This window comes from Pseudorasbora parva, chromosome 22 (assembly GCF_024679245.1).
Source record: "Pseudorasbora parva isolate DD20220531a chromosome 22, ASM2467924v1, whole genome shotgun sequence".
Classification (NCBI taxonomy): Eukaryota; Metazoa; Chordata; class Actinopteri; order Cypriniformes; family Gobionidae; genus Pseudorasbora; species Pseudorasbora parva.
In genome coordinates this window covers 21,829,677-21,835,676 of record NC_090193.1, presented here as the reverse complement: position 1 = coordinate 21,835,676, position 6,000 = coordinate 21,829,677, and the positions used below count along the sequence as shown (strand labels likewise).

The 6,000-nt window shown below is 38.5% G+C and overlaps 5 non-coding genes across 5 annotated transcripts; 3 read left to right on the top strand and 2 right to left on the bottom strand.

Annotated features, from left to right (window-relative positions):
• Positions 1-506: 506 nt before the first annotated feature.
• On the top strand, positions 507-579 carry trnav-aac (transfer RNA valine (anticodon AAC)). The gene has a single exon. It is a non-coding gene; the product is annotated as a tRNA-Val (tRNA).
• A 335-nt stretch (positions 580-914) lies between these two features.
• On the top strand, positions 915-987 carry trnav-aac (transfer RNA valine (anticodon AAC)). The gene has a single exon. It is a non-coding gene; the product is annotated as a tRNA-Val (tRNA).
• A 511-nt stretch (positions 988-1,498) lies between these two features.
• Positions 1,499-1,571, top strand: trnav-aac (transfer RNA valine (anticodon AAC)). Its single transcript has one exon. It is a non-coding gene; the product is annotated as a tRNA-Val (tRNA).
• A 246-nt stretch (positions 1,572-1,817) lies between these two features.
• On the bottom strand, positions 1,818-1,890 carry trnav-cac (transfer RNA valine (anticodon CAC)). Its single transcript has one exon. It is a non-coding gene; the product is annotated as a tRNA-Val (tRNA).
• A 1,775-nt stretch (positions 1,891-3,665) lies between these two features.
• Positions 3,666-3,738, bottom strand: trnav-cac (transfer RNA valine (anticodon CAC)). Its single transcript has one exon. It is a non-coding gene; the product is annotated as a tRNA-Val (tRNA).
• Positions 3,739-6,000: the final 2,262 nt, after the last annotated feature.

The following is a 6,000-nucleotide window of genomic DNA, read 5'->3' as shown; positions in this document are numbered from 1 at the left end:
TTTGATGCGAGCAGCCATTGGCAACCAGTGCAGTCTGATGAAGAGAGGCGTAACATGCGCTCTCTTCGGCTCATTAAAGACCACTCTCGCCGCTGCATTCTGGATCAGCTGCAAGGGTTTGATAGTGCATGCTGGAAGCCCAGCCAGAAGAGCATTACAATAGTCAACATTACAATTTTAACCCTTAAATAAGTCACACCCTATATGAAGATATCAGAGAACCCCCCACCCCCGGTGTGGGAGTGGCCTAAATACGCCTCGTCTTTATTGTTGTTTCGCGGGCTATGTGATGTCAAAACTCGTAACTGTAAGTACATCAATCGAGTACGAGTTCACGGGTTTAACGGCAGTTCCAGTGCATTTTCATGGGTAGAAGGTCGGAAAAATACAGGTTGCCGGGAACATAGCATTATTTTAATTTAAAATTAACCCCCTACATACAATATCCTCCCCGCCTGCAGTGGCCCCAGAAACCCGCCAGGGTGGTGCCCACGGTTGTTACAGGTGTTTCCGTAGTGTAGTGGTTATCACGTTCGCCTAACACGCGAAAGGTCCCCGGTTCGAGACCGGGCGGAAACAAGTTTTAAAATATGAGAAAATGGTTCAGTTTATTTTTTCTCCTTAGAGCAAAGCTCGCTCTATTTTGCTGTAGATCAGTAAACTGTTACACTGCCTTAGAAGTCTGTCCGAAATTAGTTTTGTGAGGTGCCTTAATGCACAAAACACTGCCTTATAAACAGCATACAAAACACTGCTCAAAACAAGGCTGCGAGGCAACGAGTCAGCTGCCTAGGTTTTCGGATGCAGCTTATGTGCTCAAATCGTTAAAAGAGGGCCCATTAATATTATAAATTCACAAAGACCCTTCAATTGCCCCACAAACCCCAATGGCATTGGCAAGAATTGCAACAGTTGTTTCCGTAGTGTAGTGGTTATCACGTTCGCCTAACACGCGAAAGGTCCCCGGTTCGAGACCGGGCGGAAACAGGTTTTTCAAAAATCTTTGGGAGAAAAAAAATCTTTGGAGGAAATCTTACTCTTCCTGTTTAGAACAGGGCTTAACTCCTCTAAGCTTTTCTGTTTAATTATCTGATGTAGTACTTAACATTACTAATATGTAGGTATATTTTTGGTCACAAGTAGATTTCATGGTGCTGTTTCATAATTTGCTTGGCAGGGTATTTAAGTATCTGTCAATGATTTACTGTACTTGTCTTATAATTTGCTATTAAACTCTTCTGTTTTTTATTACAACTTCATTCAAATTATATTTAGCATAGTTAATTTACTTATCAGTGCTGACTGCCTCTTCAGAAACTTTGGTGCCGATTATTGTTATTTTTTTCGTGTTTCCTTTTTAGAAAATTGTCCAATGTGACAGATGAGTAACTCCTCACCAACTTTCCGCAGATCTGCCTACAATACTAAACGTTAGAGAAATTCTTTCCTTTCAATTACCCCACAAATCGCCTTGGAAGTGACAGTGTTAATGACAACTGTTTCCGTAGTGTAGTGGTTATCACGTTCGCCTAACACGCGAAAGGTCCCCGGTTCGAGACCGGGCGGAAACAAAGTTTTCTAAGTTGCTTATCTCTTCAGTTGCTGAATTGATTTGGATGATGAGTCCTAAAATCTAGGTCAGGTTGTCACTTTGGTCACTGAAACTCACATTATATATACATAACTATATATAACCTAATTTTCATGCAAAAAAAATCATCTTTTTCAAAAAATCTTTTAACAGGCAGGGACCAAATTTACAGTTTTTAAAATAAGCCACACTCAGTGATTATTTTCATATATATATATAAAAACATTGTTTCCGCCCGGTTTCGAACCGGGGACCTTTCGCGTGTGAGGCGAACGTGATAACCACTACACTACGGAAACATCTGGAGTTGTAGATGTTCATATAGGCCAGTGTTTCCTGAGTCTGAGGTCAAAAAAAAGTTTATAAGGGGACACCAAACACTCTCTAGTTTGAGTGTTACAAGTAGGGATAAAGGGTTGCTGGTTTGACAATAAACCAAAATACAATTCCGATTGTTAGTATTACTTTGTTAGTATTACTTTTTAATATATAAATCCTCATTAAAAAACATATTTGATTACCAGGATTCGGAAAAAACTCACTAAATACTGCCCAGCATTAAGCAAAGCTAGCAACAGTCGCATGGTTATTTTTGCCTGAAAACATGGTAGAAGAAGTTAGAGGTTTTACAAACAAGTGCTAAGGGAAATTATATGAAAGTATGAATTAATGATATGAATGTCTCTGAAGGGAACTGACTGCCTTGAGGAAAGTTTCAATGGCATTTTCTTATATTACATTATCTTAGCTCAGTGTATGGCCCAATAAAGTAGCATTTATAACCTTTGTGGACAGCGGTTACTGGGAAACAGTCTATTTTGGTGGTTCCATAAGAGCCATCTACTGTCACAGTTGATTTTGATTTTTATTCAGATTTTTAGGGCCCTATTTTAACTAAGCACATGTCTGAATCCACTTTTGCTAGTTTAACAATGGGGAAAATGGTCAGCTCACCCGGCGCATGGTCTAAAAGGGTTGTCCTTAGTCTCTTAATGAGTCATGAGTGTTTTGGGCATAATATGCAATAGACTAATCAGAGTCTCATCTCCCATTCCCTTTAAAAAGCCAGTTGTGCTGGCACCATGGCGGATTTATTATTTTCATGACAGAAATTACAAGCAGGTAAGCAAAAATTTGATTTTCTAATAAGGAAAAGGAACTGCTCGTCCAATAATTTACATTTAAAGGAAGTGTATGTAAGATTGTGGCCAAAACTGGTACTGCAGTCACTATCCCCTCCTCCCTGATTTGAGGTTGCCAGATATACTGCAGGATCCAGCAGGAACGTTTGTAGCTGCAGCTGTGGTAACTTAAGCATATCTGGCAACCCGGATGCCGAAACACTACTGACTTTGTGATTGGTAGATAGGTGGAGGGTGGAGCTTCAGGAGCTTGACATGTCAACATCAACATCAGTTTAGCACTGCAACAACAACTTTTAAATGACAATATCCTGGCCAGACTACTGTTGTCAGTGATATAAGTATCTGAAATTAACATTTCTTAATGTCTAGTGACATATCAGGACCATTTTATGATTAATTGAAATACATTTCTTGCATAAAGTTCCTTTAAATCCTTAATTTTTTTCACATTAAAAAATGTCTGTGTGCTGCTGCTGCGTCCCTGTGTGTGTAATAAGCAGAGTATGCGCATTGTGCACCTGCCTATAGACACATTGCTAACGTGCTCTTTAAATATAATTTTTATAAATTGCGGCATTGACTTTAGTCCAAGTTTTTGTTGGTCAATGGCATTGTTTTCAGTTGCCTCAAAATAGCAACACACCAACAATGTGCCTGGACACACCTTATTTTCAGACCATGGGCGCGAGTGCATTTGCTATTCAAACAACACGGCGCAGGACATGAAATTAATAAGTGTCAGGATGAAACTAGCAAAAAACACTTGCGTCTTGCCTGCATTGTGCCAGATGTATAATAGGACCATTAACTCTTTATATACTCTGAGCATGCAATATATCAAAAGAATGAGCTGAGCTCACTTTCAAAAATTGTCATTTTGCTTGTGGTAACTATGTTCAGTGAGGCTCTCGGTTCAAAAATCTACACATTGTTTCCGCCCGGTTTCGAACCGGGGACCTTTCGCGTGTGAGGCGAACGTGATAACCACTACACTACGGAAACACCTGTAGCATTTTGTTCATACTAAAACCTATCTGGTGCATTCAGTAAAATCCATACTATAAAATCAACAAAATAAAATACATGTTTGAAGGACTTTTGCCACTTAAATATTTACAAGGGGTCACCAAGAATACTCTAGTTTGAGTGTTAGAATTAGGGTGAAACTAGTGACTGGTTTGACGATAAACCACAATATGTACATTTCCTGATGTTTTGTATTACAGTTTAATATTTCGATCATCATTCATTTAAACTCAACAACAAACAAACAAAGCCCCTTCAGTTTTCCCACAAATCCCCACAGCCGTGGCAGTGGTAAGTTTTTTTTGAATAAGCGACCTCTAGAGGCGAAACTTACATACTGTGTTTTTAATGTCTGGTTTCATGACCTGAAAAAAGTTTGGGAACTACTGAGCTAAACCATTTATTTAAAAAAGTTTGAAGAACTATAATAAATGAGACACTGGTTTCAAAACACCCTGTTGTTTCCGCCCGTTTCGAACTTGGGATCTTTCGCATATGATATAATCGTGATAACCACTACATTATAGAACCTCTATACCCCATATCAATACTATTTTCATACTCCAATACTCTTTCCACAATCTAGTTAAAAAATAATTCATCATTCAAAGGACATTCATTGTAATCACTGTGCTATTGCTGCTACACACAAAGACTTTTTGTTCTTCAGATTTGGAAGAGTAGGGACATTTTTTAGAATCTTTGCCCTCTGTTGATATACACCAGGCTCTTTTCTCTGTCCAGCCCCTTATCCTTAGCCAAGATATCCTGTGCTCAGGGAGTAGGGGGTAGTGAACACTATGTAGTGACCCTGTCAATCGCTTACTACTCGCTTTTATGATCACCTAGCGAATCCAGATGAGCTCACAGGGTAGTAAGTGGTTCTTTATCAGCAGGTTTTCTTCTTCTGCACCTCATCTTCATACTTATCCAAACACACCACTGCTTGAGCTTTGACCGCATGTTTTGATAAAATAAGGGCTATCCAGAAAAGTGATCACCAAACTCTATAACAAGCAGGATCCTTCTTTGATCAGCCAAGATAAAGAACAAGCCAAATTTACAGCTTTAGGGTCCTGCATGTGTTGCACCTGTCTTCTAAAAAACGAATCATTTGAGATGCACTCTGCATTGGTGGCCTTCAGTTGAGTAGAGTTAAAGTTTAGCTGTTAATATATGAGGAATCCTAGTAACCTTGTCTGGAACCCTGCTATAGGGTTAACTTCAAATGCACAGAAAGTCAAGGAAGTGGAAGGAGAGGTACCTGTTTCTGGGTATCCTGTCATATGCTGTACATTTTTGACAGTGAGCAGCACCAAGCTTTGTGCGTGGCCCCTCAAGCATCCGACAGGCAAAGTGAGCTACTCTAATAGGCTCCAGCTGCCTGCGTCTGCTATGGTGGGGGGAGAAGTGGAGGTGTTCTCTCGAGCAGTGTACTCAACTAATTACACTTCTTTTAGGTGCTGTGATTTCATGCTGCTAGACGACCCAGATTTGAGTTTTATGGAACATTTTTTTGTTTTCTGTAGACCTGTGCTTCTCAGTGTTTTTTACTCAAAGGCCCCCCACTGTCCTACACAATATTCGAAGGCCCCCTATACAATATAATATTAACATAACTATAATATATTATTAGCAGAAACTGGGAGTGTTGATATAGGTAAATTAATTTAACAAAATTGTTTTTGTGATTCCGGGAATCTTTGTTCTCAATACATATATATATATATATATATATATATATATATATATATATATATATATATATATATATATATATATATATATATATATATATATACATATGTATGTGTGTGTGTGTGTGTGATCAATGTTGTACAGTGTGATTTGTAATGCAGGAATTTGTCTATGTTGTTCACTATTTTGGGGGCAGAGCAATGAAGGGAGGGTAGGAGTGTGTTTGTTTGGGTGTTAATTTCAAATATAAAAACAGTTTCTCAGAAATCGCTTACTGCACCTTTAAGTGTTAGACCAAACCGTAATTTCAAATATAAAAACAGTTTCTCAGAAATCGCTTACTGCACCTTTAAGTGTTAGATCAAACCGCAAGATGAAACATGTTCGCTAATGTGCTGTTCTTTTCCCCTTCATAATAATAATTAAAAAATCTGACAAAAATCTGTAAATGTAAATTGGTAGGTCACTTAAAAATGGAAATTCTCTCTCTCATGTTCCAAAACTGTATGACTTTATTTCTTCTGTGAAATATATTTTTGT